Consider the following 16,984-nt stretch of genomic DNA (forward strand, 5'->3'; position numbering starts at 1 on the left):
GTGAGCTATTGGTGCTTCCTATGCACGTCGAACCACTCATCCATTGCTCTTTTGATCCAGCTTTATGCTCCAGTGCGTTCGGGGTGAGCTCCAGGTTCTTTTCCGAGTTGTTTTTGTGAGCTCCAGGTTCTTTTCCGAGTTGTTTTTGTGAGCTCCAGGTTCTTTTCTGAGTTGTTTTTGTGAGCTCCAGGTTCTTTTCCGAGTAGTTTTTGTGAGCTCCAGGTTCTTTTCCGAGTTGTTTTTGTGAGCTCCAGGTTCTTTTCCGAGTTGTTTTTGTGAGCTCCGGGTTCTTTTCCGAGTAGTTTTTGTGAGCTCCAGGTTCTTTTCCGAGTTGTTTGTGTGAGCTCCAGGTTCTTTTCCGAGTTGTTTGTGTGAGCTCTAGGTTCTTTTTCCGAGTTGTTTGTGTGACTCCTGGTTCTTTCCGAGTTGTTTGTGTGAGCGGGTGAGTTCAAAATGGAATTTTTCCTTTTTCAGAAATGATTGAATAGTGTTGTAATTTGTTATTTTTGTGTAGATTTATTTAGAGCTCCAAAAATTATGAAAATTTTTATGTGACCTCTCTGTGATGTATATTATTTAGGAAAAATATTAAATGTTACTTTCAGTCATTTTTGAATGTGATAAAAATTGCTCAATTAATTAATAAATGAGTTTTCATGATTTTTCTAGGCTTAATTAATTATCCAAAAATTATGAAAATTGTTTTGCCACTTAGTTATCATGTGATGAACTTTTACAAAAAAAAATTTTGAGTTCAATTGAAATAAGTTTTATGAATATGTTTAATTAGTTGTTAATTGGCATCCATCATCGAGCATCATATTTTGTATCTCACATCATGTTAAACATGGCAATGTTACTACGTGTAGTGAACGAAGGTGAGCACGTGGTAGTTAATCAAGTTGTGGAGGAGGTTAATCCGTCTATTGAGGTGGGATCGAATACTTGTGTAACGTCACAGGAGCCGGACTTTTCCATCAACGAAGGCAAGCCCCGGATGCATACAACCCTACCTTGTGTTTTATAAATTAAATTCGCTTTTGCTTTCCGTTACTGCATTAAGTGATTAGGAGTTAAGTGGAAACCTAATTGGTGCATTACCAACCTTGTTTTTCCATATCTACCTTGTTACCAGTTTTAATTCGAAAATGACTAGATATGCTTAGTCATGCTTAGCCAGGTGATTACCTGTCACCTGCAGGTTTTAAATGGATCTTTGGTTACTTATGTTATCATGAAATATGAGCATGTGGAGTAATAAATCTAGACCGGGTGGACTCGGTGTGTGTGAGCCACAAGACATGGAGGTCTTGTGAGTGGGTTCTTTCCGCCTGGGTCGATTAAGGCACGTCCGTTGTTGAACTGTGTGCGGTGAGACTTTGTAGTACTAACCACATACTCTGGTAAGCCTGAACTTGGCGATTCTATTACGAGAATGGCTACTTGCGCACTGGGAGTGGAGAGATGGCGGGAATAGCATGTACCCACATGGCAATGGGCTGGATTGGTGGAGTACTGTATTCTCGGGTGGCGTAGACCCGTTCTTGTTTAGAGGATCCGAGGGTAGGTTGGTATATGTAGGTCAGGGACCTGCATATATCGTGTGGTCTGGAATCCCCAGCTGGATTTTAATCGGTTCGAATCGTCGTTGCTCCTCGGTTATGGAGACTCACTTCTCTGTTCATCATCGTAGTATTAATAACTGGAACTCGAATAAGGCTTGTGAAGGTATTGGATATGAAGTTTCATGATCTCAACATGGATCATGTCAGCTTTGTATATGTTTTTATGAAGTTTTCTATATGAAGAATTTTGTTAAAGAGCTTTTACGCAAAAGAACTTTGATTATTGTTAAAGCTATACCTTGAATCCCTGAGCCTGCATTCCTGAGTCTTCTCAATTTTGTTTCGGTTAAGTCTTATTGAGTACTTTTGTACTCAGGGTTCGTTGACCCCTTGTTGCAGGTGAGCCTCATGAGCAGATCTATTTTGGATCGTGCTGCATGACTATCGTTTGTTCTAACGATGAGAAGTAAAATGTGTGATCCTTGGGTAGGATGTTTATTTTGTGTGTTATGTATATATTAATTATGCCGCTCCACTACTACTATGGTTTGTAATAATTATCGAACTTAGTTTGTAAGGTTTGAAACAACTGGTTTGTAAACTAGGCTATCATAAGACTTCCGCTATTTTTACTCTGGTATTGATACTTGAATAAATGTTGTAATACTGCAATGACTCTGTAACGTGATCCTGCTCAGAAATCGTGGATGATTCGGGGTTCCCGAGGACACCCGACAGTCTTTTTAAGTTCATGGAAACATATGCATAGATGTCAAAGGTCGTCGGACAGTGACAGGTGCATGTGGGCCCTATAACTTAGGAGGTTCTGCCACAGAATGGTATCGGAGCGATCGTTACAAGGTTTTTGTTGTATTGATTTACAAAAACTTCAAAATGATTTGGGATGACTAAATTTAACTTGCTAATTTGGTCCAAATTGCTTCTGACTTATCTTATTTCTTTCTCACCATTCCTTATTTGATTAAAAAGGTTTTGTGTGGTGGAGTAGTAATATTAATATGCCCTATATAAAAATAAATGTTGTTTATGTGCATTATAAGCTTTGATGATTTTGTTCGTAAGAACGATTCATGCATCATTATTAATTCACTCGTTACTTCCTTCACCTCTGAGTCTAGAGTTGAGTAGTGAGTCTAGTTTAAGTAATGTAATCCATCATAGCTGCTCTTTAGACTTTGATCAAGTGGTCTTACTTGGATTAAATTAGCTTCCTACAGTATGGCTCGTACCAAGATGACGCCCTGTAAGTCCACTAGACCCAAAGGAGTTCCTCATCACCAACTTGCCCCTAGGAATGACGGTGCTAGTAGTAGCAGCTCTAGACCTGATCCCCAGGCGGAGATACACAGAATTTCTGCAGAATTAGCACAAGCTACTAGAGATAGGGTTGTGGATGCTATACAGGTAGGAGAATTACAGGATCAATTGTGGCGTCTCACCACCGCACACAGGAACTGCGAAAGCATATTAGTTTGTACGGTGGAGGGACGAAATGAAGCTTGGCAGAGGGAAAATGTAGCTAGAGCTAGAACTCATGAGCTAGAATTCTATGTAGAAGATTTAGAAGAACATAATACCTATCTACATGAGGAAGTTCATAGGCTTAGCAATCTACTAAATCCAAATCATGAGCCTCAAGCTGATGCCATGGACCCCGGTGTCATCCTTGCCAATGATAACGAATCGGAAGAGGAAGAAGAAGAAGATCCTGAAGAATTAGTAATGATCAATGAAAGTGATGATGAAGGCGGTAATAATTCCGGAATGGATACCGAGCCTGAAGTTTGAAGTAATCACGGAAAAGAGTAGAGTTGTATAATAGTTAATTATGGTTAAGCTATGTATCTTGTTTTGGTACTTATAGGGTCTGGTGTTTATAGTAGTAAACCCTATGTAATATGTCTGGAGTAAGCTTTTGTGCAATTCAATAAAGGCTTGTGAATAAAGTTTGGTTTGTTATGAGCAGATGCGTCGTACGCGGGGTTCATATGTTCCTGAAACTTCACAAGATGAGGATGGTATTCCAGATCCGCCACCAGTTCCAACAAATCTAGCTGATGCTATAACTGCACTTGTCAATGTGACGACTGAAAATTCCCGTTTACTTCATGAGATCACCCTAAGTAATCAGAATCAGATGCAAGGAAACCATGGTCGTCACCATAACAGACAGGAGGCTACATATGTTGATTTTACAGACACAAGACCACCGGTGTTCACCAAGGCAGATGAACCATTGGAGGCTAATGACTGGCTTCGAACCATGGAGCAGAAATTTGACCTTATTCCATGCACGGAGTATCAGAAACCTACGTTTGCCGCCCAGCAACTTAGAGGAGCAGCAAGTGCTTGGTGGGCAAACTTAGTGGCTATGCAACCAGCTGGCATTCCAATAACTTGGGCTGAGTTCCGAACTGCCTTCAGAGCCCATTATATCCCTGAAGGAGTGATGGCAATGAAGCTAGATGAATTCCTTGCTTTGAAACAAGGAGATCAAACAGTGATGCAGTATGTGGGAAGATTCAATCACCTGTCACAATATGCATCCGAACATGTTAATACTGATGCCAAGAAGAAGAGGTGGTTTATGAGAGGTTTAAATACCAAGCTGCAAACAATGATGACAACTTGCACCAATGTCACTTATCATGAGGCAGTAAATATTGCAATTGCTTCAGAGTCAAAGTATCGGCAGCATAAGGAGCTCAAAAAGAAAAAGAGTGTGCCATCTGGATCTTTTGGGGGAAATCAAAAGAGGCAGAGGGTGATTTATCATCTAGTACATCATAATGGTCCTCCTTATCGTCCGCCGCAGTTTTAGGCTGGGCAACAGTCAAATGTCCGTCCTGCTATAATCTATCCGAATTCACAGTCAACCAATGCTTCTGGTGGCAATGCTCCAATGTCCTAGGGTCACAACTACCCATGCTACAATTGTGGAAGGACTGGTCATTTCTCTAGGGAATGTCCATATCCTAGGCAGGCTAATCAAAATTATCAGAAGGCCCCTGCCAATCGACAATAGGGTCAGGCACCAAACAAGAACCCCAATCAGAATGCTCAGAAGGGCAAAGATGAGAGGAAGACAGGACGGGTGTTCTATATTCAAGCTGGAGAAATTCTAGAAGGGGAGCCAGTGATGATGGGTATGTTTCCTGTTGCCAATCACCCTGCAGTTATACTTTTTGATTCTGGCGCATCGCATTCATTCATCAATAGAACATTTGTCGTGAAGCATGAAATTTCAATTAGGGCAGCAAAGGAAAGTTTCTTTATACAGTCGCCCGGGGGACATCTGTGTACTAAGGAAATGGTATACCAGGTACCCGTAAACTTGGGTGGGCATATTTTTCCCACTACCATGATTATCCTTAAGGATCAGGATATAGATGTAATCTTGGGAATGAATTGGATGTATCAGCATAAGGCTGTTATAGATGCTTTGAATAGGACTTTAAGAGTAAGTTTGCCTGATAGTAATTCTCAACTTCTCATCCAACTTCCAACTCTAAGAAGATCAGTGGGCAAGGTTTATGCAACTGTTGTCAAAGAGATTAGAGATATTCCGGTAGTGTGTGAATTTCCGAATGTGTTTCCAGAAGATCTACCCGGTCTACCACCTGATAGGGATGTCCAGTTTAACATAGAATTGCAACCTAGAACAGCTCCAATTTCTCGGAGGGCTTATAGGATGCCACCTAAGGAATTGGCCGAGTTGAAGACTCAGTTACAAGAATTGATTGAGAAGGGGTTTATCCAACCTAGTTCCTCACCTTGGGGATGTCCGGTAATATTTGTGAAAAAGAAAGATGAGACCCTGAGGTTATGTGTTGACTATCGCCCGTTGAATGAAGTGACTATCAAGAATAAGTATCCCTTACCTCGGATAGATTTGCTTTTTGATCAACTGGCCAGAGCCAAAGTTTTCTCTAAGATAGATTTGAGGTCAGGCTATCACCAAATCTAGATTAAGTCTGAGGATATTCCCAAAACGGCATTTACCACAAGATATGGATTGTATGAATACTTGGTAATGTCTTTTGGTTTGACAAATGCTCCAGCTCATTTCATGTATCTAATGAACTCAGTATTCATGCCTGAGCTAGATAAGTTTGTAGTGGTGTTTATTGATGACATTCTAGTATATTCCAAGAATAAGAAAGAACATGCGGAACATCTTAGGATTGTTCTGACCTGCTTGAGAGAACATCAACTATATGCCAAGTTCAGCAAGTGTGATTTTTGGCTTAAGGAAGTGCAATTTCTTGGACATGTCTTGTCAGCCGAAGGAGTTGCAGTTGATCCTAGCAAAGTGAAGGATGTGCTTGATTGGAAACCGCCAACCACAGTTCATCAAGTTCGGAGTTTTCTTGGATTGGCGGGGTATTACCGTCGGTTTATTCCAGAATTCTCTAAAGTATCAAAGCCCATAACTGAGTTGTTGAAGAATCAAGTCAAGTTTGTCTGGTCATCAGAGTGTGAGGAGGCTTTCCAGACTTTAAAGAGGCTGTTGACTACTGCACCAGTATTAGCCCAACCTGATATCGAGAAGCCATTTGATGTTTATTGTGATGCTTCAGGTATTGGTATTGGATGTGTGTTGATGCAAGAAGGCCGAGTCATTGCCTATGCATCTAGGCAACTTAAGCAACATGAAGAACACTATCCGACTCATGATCTAGAGTTAGTCACAGTTGTCCATGCTCTGAAGATTTGGCGGCATTACCTGCTTGGTAATACGTGCCATATTTATACAGATCACAAGAGTTTAAAGTATATCTTTACTCAATCGGATTTGAACATGCGACAAAGAAGATGGTTAGAACTGATTAAGGATTATGATTTGGAAGTACATTATCACCCGGGTAAAGCAAATGTGGTTGCAGATGCCCTTAGTCGCAAAAGTTATTGCAATTGTCTGACAGTGAGAACAATGGGTTTGACGCTATGTCAAGAAATGGAGAAGTTGAATGTAGAGGTAATTCAACAAGGTAGTTTGACCAACATATTTGTTGAAGCCACTATTCGAGATCAAGTTATTGTTGCTCAGAAGGAAAACAAGGGTATAGCCCATATCAAGGAAAGAGTCAAGAATGGAAAAGCAGAATGCTTCAGCATAGATGATGAAGATGTGTTATGGTTCAAGGATCGCCTGGTGGTACCAAAAGTTTTTGAGTTGCGACAGTCAATTCTAGAAGAGGCACATGCTACTAGGTTATCTATCCATCCGGGAAGCAACAAGATGTACCATGACTTAAAGCAAAGATTTTGGTGGACTAAAATGAAAATAGAGATTGCTAGATATATAGCGAAGTGTGATACTTGTCAAAAGGTGAAAGCAATACATTTGAGGTCTGCTGGTGAATTACAACCATTACCTATTCCATCTTGGAAATGGGAGGACATAAGTATGGATTTTATTGTTGGTCTACCCAAGACATCAAAGGGATTTGATTCAGTATGGGTTATTGTAGATCAACTAACCAAATCAGCACATTTTCTTCCAGTCCAGAATACATATCCCACTATACGGTATGCCAAGATGTATTTAGAGCGAATTGTGAGTCTCCATGGAGTACCCAAGACTATTGTGTCAGATAGGGGTACACAGTTTGTCTCCAACTTTTGGAAACAATTGCATTCTTCATTGGGTACTAAACTTCTGTATAGTACAGCTTATCATCCACAGACTGATGGACAGACTGAAAGAGTCAATCAAGTACTTGAAGATATGTTAAGGTGTTGTGTCCTTAACTATTCCAATAAGTGGGATGAGTGCTTACCTTTGGCTGAGTTCTCATACAACAATAGTTATCAGGAAAGCATTAGAATGGCTCCATTTGAAGCACTCTATGGTCGTAGATGCAGAACATCATTGAGTTGGTCTGAGCCGAGAGAGAGAAGATTCTTTGGAGTTGACCTTGTGAAAGAAACAGAAGACAAGGTTAGGCAAATACAGAGTAATCTAAAGATAGCTCAGTCCCGCCAAAAGAGTTATGCGGATAGACGGCGGAGACCATTGGTATTCAACAAAGGAGATTTTGTATATCTGAAAGTATCACCAATGAAGGGAGTTAACCGTTTTGGTGTTAAAGGAAAGTTGGCACCCCGATACATTGGACCATATCAAATTTTGAAGAGGTATGGAAAAGTGGCATATCGCTTGAAATTACCTGAACATCTCGCAGCTGTGCATGATGTGTTCCATGTTTCTCAATTGAAAAAGTGTCTCCAAGTGCCTGAATAGAATGTTGAAGTTGAAGGAGTGGAACTAGAACCGGATTTAACTTATTCCCAATATCCTATCCGAGTGTTAGATCAGAAAGATCGTGTTACTCAAAGACGGACAATCAAGTTCTACAAAATACAATGGAATCAACATTCAAAAGAAGAAGCTACTTGGGAATCCGAAGATTACTTGTTAGAAAAATTTCTAGAGTTTCTTGCGGCAATATAGAATAATGTTAGTGTACTATGTTGTTACCAATCAAGTTTGTAAAGGAACCTCAGCTGTTTTATGAACAGATTTTGGATATTTTTGGACTGACACATTTCCTTTTCCATTACTTACCCTATGACTTTGAATCTCGGGACGAGATTTCTTTTAGGGGGAAGGATTGTAACACCTCGGGTGTTTAAATACTAAAACAGGACATGTCATCATATGCATTGCAAAGCATTTGGTTATATGGAAAACTTTGATATGCATTCACTAAAATAAGTCTACATTTATGTTATGAGTGTTGCCTTGTATGGTTTGAATTGAGTTAAAAATTTGGTTTGGATTTTGAATTTTCAAGAAAACCTTGATTTTTCAGTATTTAAAGCCTACCCTGAAAAACTCATTTCAAAATCTAAGCATATTTTGGGGTTGAGCCTAAAAGCAAAAGTGTAGAGCTTGTCAAGTTATACAAAGTTTGTTTTTGGAGTTTTCAAAGTTGTTTAGAAAAATTTGAAGTAATTTGAAAAGGCGAGATTCTTTAAATGTTCCCTTTTCGAATTCAAATTTGCATTTCAAAATGTAGACCAAATTTGGGTATGGTTATAAAAGCAAAGTTGTAGAACTTTAAATTTGGAACAACTTTTATTTTTGGAGATTTTTGAGTTGTTACATAAATTTGGGAGTAATTTGGATTTTTAAATCGAATGGCAGTTTGGTAAGTCTGATGAACAGTAACCGCAGAAGCCAAATCACCGTCTACGATCTTCCTTCTGCTTCCAGACGCGACTATGGCCGTCCTTGGCTTTGCGCTGGCATGGGAAAGGCCCCTGCGTGGCTTCTCTTTGCTTCCTGGCCGTCCTATAAAGCCTGTGCAGTCGCCGTTCTTCGTTTTCCCTTCTCTGTTTTCTCCCATCGCCATCGCCGCTGCTCTGTCGAGCTTTCACCGTCGATTCAGCGCCGTTGCCGTCCCAGCAAAGCCTGTCCTAGCTTCGCCTGATCCTTGCGCACCCAGCCAGCCAGTTTTGGTCACTTGATTTCGCCGAGAAACCTCGTTCGTTGCTCTTCTTCCTCGCGGCCGGCAGCACCGCTGTCGTGAGCGTGTCGCCGTGGCCAGAGCTCTCCGGTGCGTATTTGTCCTTGCTCGGTGTAGCTCCAGCTTTGCCTTGATGCCGTGGTGCTTAATACCTTATTGCTTGATAGTTTTGTCCACCGCAGTCGCTGGAGCACCGTCACCGTCGACGTTTTGCTCCGCCGTGGTTGCTCGGATCGTCGACCTGCTTCACCGTTGCTTCTCCTGCCCTGTTCTTTGCTCCATCGAGTTTAGGGTGAGCTACTGGTGCTTCCTATGCACGTCGAACCACTCATCCATTGCTCTTTTGATCTAGCTTTATGCTCCAGTGCGTTCGGGGTGAGCTCCAGGTTCTTTTCCGAGTTGTTTTTGTGAGCTCCAGGTTCTTTTCCGAGTTGTTTTTGTGAGCTCCAGGTTCTTTTCCGAGTAGTTTTTGTGAGCTCCAGGTTCTTTTCTGAGTTGTTTTTGTGAGCTCCAGGTTTTTTTTCCGAGTTGTTTTTGTGAGCTCCGGGTTCTTTTCCGAGTAGTTTTTGTGAGCTCCAGGTTCTTTTCCGAGTTGTTTGTGTGAGCTCCAGGTTCTTTTCCGAGTTGTTTGTGTGAGCTCTAGATTCTTTTTCCGAGTTGTTTGTGTGACTCCTGGTTCTTTCCGAGTTGTTTGTGTGAGCGGGTGAGTTCAAAATAGAATTTTTCCTTTTTCAGAAATGATTGAATAGTGCTGTAATTTGTTATTTTTGTGTAGATTTATTTAGAGCTCCAAAAATTATGAAAATTTTTGTGTGACCTCTCTGTGATGTATATTATTTAGGAAAAATATTAAATGTTACTTTTCAGTCATTTTTGAATGTGATAAAAATTGCTCAATTAATTAATAAATGAGTTTTCATGATTTTTCTAGGCTTAATTAATTATCCAAAAATTATGAAAATTGTTTTGCCACTTAGTTATCATGTGATGAACTTTTACAAAAAAAAATTTGAGTTCAATTGAAATAAGTTTTATGAATATGTTTAATTAGTTGTTAATTGGCATCCATCATCGAGCATCATATTTTGTATCTCACATCATGTTAAACATGGCAATGTTACTACGTGTAGTGAACGAAGGTGAGCACGTGGTAGTTAATCAAGTTGTGGAGGAGGTTAATCCGTCTGTTGAGGTGGGATCGAATACTTGTGTAACGTCGCAGGAGCCGGACTTTTCCATCAACGAAGGCAAGCCCCGGATGCATACAACCCTACCTTGTGTTTTACAAATTAAATTCGCTTTTGCTTTCCGTTACTGCATTAAGTGATTAGGAGTTAAGTGGAAACTTAATTGGTGCATTACCAACCTTGTTTTTCCATATCTACCTTGTTACCAGTTTTAATTCGAAAATGGCTAGATATGCTTAGTCATGCTTAGCCAGGTGATTACCTGTCACCTGCAGGTTTTAAATGGATCTTTGGTTACTTATGTTATCATGAAATATGAGCATGTGGAGTAATAAATCTAGACCGGGTGGACTCGGTGTGTGTGAGCCACAAGACATGGAGGTCTTGTGAGCGGGTTCTTTCCGCCTGGGTCGATTAAGGCACGTCCGTTGTTGAACTGTGTGCGGTGAGACTTTGTAGTACTAACCACATACTCTGGTAAGCCTGAACTTGGCGATTCTATTACGAGAATGGCTACTTGCGCACTGGGAGTGGAGAGATGGCGGGAATAGCATGTACCCACGTGGCAATGGGCTGGATTGGTGGAGTACTGTATTCTCGGGTGGCGCGGACCTGTTCTTGTTTAGAGGATCCGAGGGTAGGTTGGTATATGTAGGTCAGGGACCTGCATATATCGTGTGGTCTGGAATCCCCAGCTGGATTTTAATCGGTTCGAATCATCGTTGCTCCTCGATTATGGAGACTCACTTCTCTGTTCATCATCGTAGTATTAATAACTGGAACTCGAATAAGGCTTGTGAAGGTGTTGGATATGAAGTTTCATGATCTCAACATGGATCATGTCAGCTTTGTATATGTTTTTATGAAGTTTTCTATATGAAGAATTTTGTTAAAGAGCTTTTACGCAAAAGAACTTTGATTATTGTTAAAGCTATACCTTGAATCCCTGAGCCTGCATTCCTGAGTCTTCTCAATTTTGTTTCGGTTAAGTCTTGTTGAGTACTTTTGTACTCAGGGTTCGTTGACCCCTTGTTGCAGGTGAGCCTCATGAGCAGATCTGTTTTGGATCGTGCTGCATGACTATCGTTCGTTCTGACGATGAGAAGTAAAATGTGTGATCCTTGGGTAGGATGTTTATTTTGTGTGTTATGTATATATTAATTATGCCGCTCCACTACTACTATGGTTTGTAATAATTATCGAACTTAGTTTGTAAGGTTTGAAACAACTGGTTTGTAAACTAGGCTATCATAAGACTTCCGCTGTTTTTACTCTGGTATTGATACTTGAATAAATGTTGTAATACTGCAATGACTCTGTAACGTGATCCTGCTCAGAAATCGTGGATGATTCGGGGTTCCCGAGGACACCCGACAGTCTTTTTAAGTTCATGGAAACATATGCATAGATGTCAAAGGTCGTCAGACAGTAACAGGTGCATGTGGGCCCTATAACTTTGGAGGTTCTGCCACAGCAGGCTCAGGAGGGAGAGTAGGCAGAGGAGACAGAGCAGGCACCTCAGCCACAGTTACGCTGCTCTGGTCGCACTCGTGTCCTAGTTTCACCGAGGCCAGTCACTTAGAAGAGGGGTTTTCGTCCACCGCCTCGACCACAAGGTCCGCCTCCAGTGACCCATCTTGACTTGAGGGCCGCCACGGCCAAACAGTTGCAGTAGTTGAGGTTTGTTAACTTTGAGGTATGGTTTCCACCTAGGAGGGATGAGAGAGCATCAGAGGGATTCTATACACCCCTGTAGGAGGACTTCTACAATGCTTATCTGAACAGTGGGGCAATTTTTAGATCTCAAAGGGTGTGCCACATTGACTCTGTAGTTGCAGCAGCTGGAGAGCACATTCACCCCTACCTTACATATCTGCTGGGGCTATCAGGTTTGATTGGATGGTCCAGACTATATGTTCTATCTTGGGTTCGGCAGTTCTATGCTTCCCTCTAGATTGACCCCCACCACAGGTTCATTCACTTTGCATTTGGTGGCAGAGACTATCGGTTGACTAGCACCAGGGTTAGGGAGATTCTCAGGCTTCAGGAGTAGCCAATCAAACTTCATGAGGTGTGCTATGGCCAGACAGCACCCCCTAGATACCTGCATGGTGGCAATGTGCCCCCTACTGACTTGGTTCAACACTATTTTAGGGAGCCTTTTGGTGAAGGGTCAAGGAGGAACCCTAGTGACCTTAACCCCACTACTCGTGTGCTTGAGGCTGTTATGAGGAGGACACTGCTTCCTAGGATGGGATACAGAGAGGGCTTAACACGTATACAATTGTGGCTCATCAATTCTCTGATGCAGCAGACAGTCTTTGATATCTGGGATCTCATTCTATCAGAGATAGAGGACACCATAGCTGAGGGCTTCAAAGGACACAGGCAGCTACCTTGTGCTCACTGGATCACATGGCTTATCCATAGGGCAGTCATAGTGAGGCCACCAGAGATGCTTGCTGAGTACAGTGGTGCCACCACAGAGTTTCTTGCCTATAACATGACATAGATGATCAGGCACAGTACACCTACAGCACCCAGTCAGCCACGTCGACGTCCTGAGGTGCCAGAGACTGCAGCCCAATAGGATGATATTATTAGGGACATAGCAGCTACTGAGGAGGAGGAGCTTGCTCAGCAGGAGGGTGTAGTCATGAGCGACCCTAGTGATAGTTCTGATGATGACTACTAGCCCGTTCCTTAGATGCCTCCACAGCGACATGATCATGAGGCCAACAGTTCCAGCTTAGTGCCACCTACCCCATAGACCGACCTCGCTCTCCTTGCTATACTTGAGTGGATGAGGCAGGACTAGGCACGCTAGGCTCAGGAGACAGCTGCTACGTTTGCATAGTTCTAGACTCGGCAGGATGAGTTCCAGCAGCAGCAATAGGCGATCCAGCAGCAACAGCTAGCTATTCAGCAGCAGCAAGCCATGCATCAGCAGCAGATACTCATGCAGCAGTAGCTCCTTGGATTTATGTAGCATGTAGTGACAGCGATTGGGGCCCCACCGCCACAGCCTTTGCCCTAGCTCGTTCAGCCTGCCACCACTTTCACGACTCTAGCATTACAACCTAGTGGGCTTCAGAGTCAGGGACAGCCACCAGGACAGTATGCTTCTCCTATAGAGCAGGTGTCCTAGTGGTTCGCTTCGTCGGTGGTAGCCCCATGTTTCACTCCATTTCAGATAGGCTTCACACTGGCTTAGACATCATCGCTAGTTGAGCCAGATACTTCAGTCTCTAAGAGTCTAGGAGCCTCCTTCAGTAAGTTGATAGGGCAGCCTACACTACCACATTTGTATGCCCTAGGTCCCTCTACAGCAGCTTCTGTCGCCGTGACTACACAGAGGCTTCCTTCCTTAGTTGCATCTTTAGATCCTACTACAGGCATACTAGTAGAGTCACAGGCAGCACCTATCCCAGCTCAGACCCAGACCGCTTCAGCGACACTACCAGCTACAGAGGGTCAGATAGCCTAGAGCTCTAGATTAGACAATGATGGCACCTAGTTTCACCTTGCCCTTCGTACCTTAGCGTCTGGCTCGTCCACTGTAGCCCCACCGACCGACCCGTGGGTTTTGGTGTTTGACGCCAAAGGGGGAGAGGGTTCGAGTATGTTAGGCTTAGGGAGAGCTACTTATCTAGGGGGAGCTTAGTTATCTTATTAGCTTATACATTACATTTGGAGTTTTTATGTGTGATACACTATTATGCATTCATCGTGTGTTTACTTTCATGCATTGAACTATATATATGTGATAGTGATATCTACATGACCGTGAAATATGACATGTGTGCTCTCTATTTTGAATTCTTTGTATGTCATATCACTTGTGTGTTGCTCATTTGCCTTTGCTTTCGCGTTATACTCCGATGCAAATGAGCTTTATTACTTGTACTCATGCTTATTTTATATCTTTTGAGTACATCATGATGGCTTGGGTCATATAAGCTTGACTATAACTTTTGTTCTTATTGCCTAAAGCTTATATGAACCAAGCATGTTAAAAACCTCATCTCTTTCACATACTCGAGGTAGTATTGTCATCAATCACCAAAAAGGGGGAGATTGAAAGCATCTAGGCCCCTAGTTGGGTTTCGGTGATTAATGACAATACGTGATTACTGTGACTAACGTGTGTTTTGCAAAAATAATTGAGTTAGGTCACGGTAATGGAGATCGATTGGGCAATCATGGTTGTCATGCTCCTACGATGGAAATCATTTCGGTTTTCAAAGGATGGACAACAAGGTTAAGGATGGACTAGTTCTAAGTGTCGATTGGAGTTGGAGAGACACTTAGAGTAGTTTAGGACTTTGTTTTTCCTTTGGCCATACTATTAAGGGGGGTATGGACGGGTAGCTTGACCTAGGTGAGTCTAGTGAGTTAGGTGTGGTGCACACTTGTTAAAACTAGTGCTAGGTAGCTCCTACATATGCCTAAGATCAAATGGAGCAAACTTCATTCACGTATGATCGAGAGTTGGAAGTGAATGGAGGGTCAAATACTGACCGGACGCTGGCTTCGGTGTGACCAGACGCTGGCGCAGAGTCCGGTCAGTTCATTTAACTGAGGTGAAATCGTTCGGTGTGACCAGACACTGGAAGGTCAAGTGACCGGACGCTGAGAGCTAGTGTCTGGTCGTTTCCAGTAAGGTTCCAGAGAGGGTAAATCGTGACCGGACGCATTCGGTCAGTGCTGACCGGACACTGGCAGCGTCCGGTCACACTATAAACTCTAGAGTTTGGGGTGTACTGACCGGAGCGTCCGGTCACCCTGCTAAGGCACATAACGGTTCGTTTTTTAGCCCATGTTATAAATAGAAGCTCCACTCATATGTGGAGTTACTTTTGCTCATTCCAACAGCTGAGAAACACCTTAGAGAGTGCCAAGAAGAGCAAGGTCCTAGTGAGGTGATTGAGATTTGAGAATCCCAAAGAGAGCCCTCATTAGTGAAGATAAAGAGTAGCAAAGTGTGCATCCACCTTCTCATTAGGCTTGTCGTGGTCAAGTGAGAGTTTGTGCTTATTACTCTTGGTGATCACCGTGATCGCCATCACCTAGATGCCTTGGTGGTGATTGGGAGTTTGGAGATCACCCGGTGGAGCTTGTGGGTGACCCAACTCAAGTTGTGAGCGGTTGTGGGTGATTCACTGCGATGGAGTGTCGAAGAATCAACCCGTAGAGAGCACTTGATCCTTGCACAGATCAATAGGGACTACACCTATGCGTGGGTGCTCCAACGAGGACTAGTAGGGAGTGGTGACTCTCCGATACCTTGGCAAAACATCACCGCATTTCACCCAACAAGGATCAAGTGCTCTCTACAGGTTGATTCTTCAACACTCCATCGCGGCGAATCACCCAAAGCCGCTCACAACTTGAGTTGGGTCACCCACAAGCTCCGTCGAGTGATCACCAAGCTCCCAATCACCACCAAGTCGTCTAGGTGATGGCGATCACCAAGAGTAACAATCACGAACTCTCACTTGACCACGACAAGCCTAATGAGAAGGGTGGATGCACACTTTGCTACTCTTACTTTCACTACTGAGGCCTCTCTCTTGGATTCTCAAATCTCAATCACATCACTAGGACCTTGCTCTCCTTAGCACTCTCAAGGGTGTTTCTTAGCTGTTGAAATGAGCAAAAGTAATCCCTCAAGTGAATAGAGGAAGTATTTATAACCCCTCATTCAAAATGAACCGTTATGTGCTACTACGGGGTGACCGGACGCTCTAGTTAAGGTGATCGGATGCTCCAGACAGTTCTCCCCGCAACCGAGTAGTTAAATTGTGACCGAACACTGACCAGCGTCCGGTCAGCACTGACCGGACGTGTCTGGTCACAAAAACTGCCCTCTAGAACCTTACTGATGTTGATTGGACTCTAGAACCCAGCGTCCAGTCACTTTGCTGCTCAGTGTCCGGTTAGTAGCCAGAACCTGACCAGCGTCCATTCAGCACTAACCGGACATGTCCAATTAGGATTCTCTCTCTCTGGAACCTTACTAGAGTTGATCAGGCTTTAGCACCCAGTGTCCGGTCACATTTCGCTCAGCGTCCGGTCGCATCCAAATGACTTCACCTTGATCAAATGAACTGATCGGACTCTACGTCAGCATCCGGTCAACATTTGACCCTCCACTCAGTTCCAACTCGCAATCATATATGAATGAAGTTCGCTCCAATTGATCTTAGGGCTATTTAGGAGCTTCCTAGTGCTAGATTTGATAAGTGTGCACCACACCTAACCCACTAGACTTACCTAGGTCAAGCTACCCATCCATACCCCCCCTTAATAGTACAGCCAAAGGAAAAATAAAGTCCTAAACTACTCTAAGTGTCTCTTCAATACCAAATGACACTTAGAACTAGTCCATCATTAACATTACCGTCCATCCTTTGAAAACCAAAACAATTTCCATCGTAGGGGCATGACAACCATGATTGCCCAATCAATTATCATTACCATGACCTAACTTAATTGCATCTGCAAAACACATGTTAGTCACAGTAATCTCGTATTGTCATTAATCACTGAAACCCAACTAGGGGCCTAGATGCTTTCAATCTCCCCCTTTTTGGTGATTGATGATAATACCACCTCGAGTATGTAAAAGAGATGAGGTTTTCAATATGCTTGGTTCATATAAGCTTTTGACAATAAGAACAAAAGAGTTAGGCAAGCTTATATGACCCAAGCCAACATGATGTACTCAAAAGAT

Source organism: Miscanthus floridulus, chromosome 6 (assembly GCF_019320115.1).
Source record: "Miscanthus floridulus cultivar M001 chromosome 6, ASM1932011v1, whole genome shotgun sequence".
NCBI classification, from domain to species: Eukaryota; Viridiplantae; Streptophyta; class Magnoliopsida; order Poales; family Poaceae; genus Miscanthus; species Miscanthus floridulus.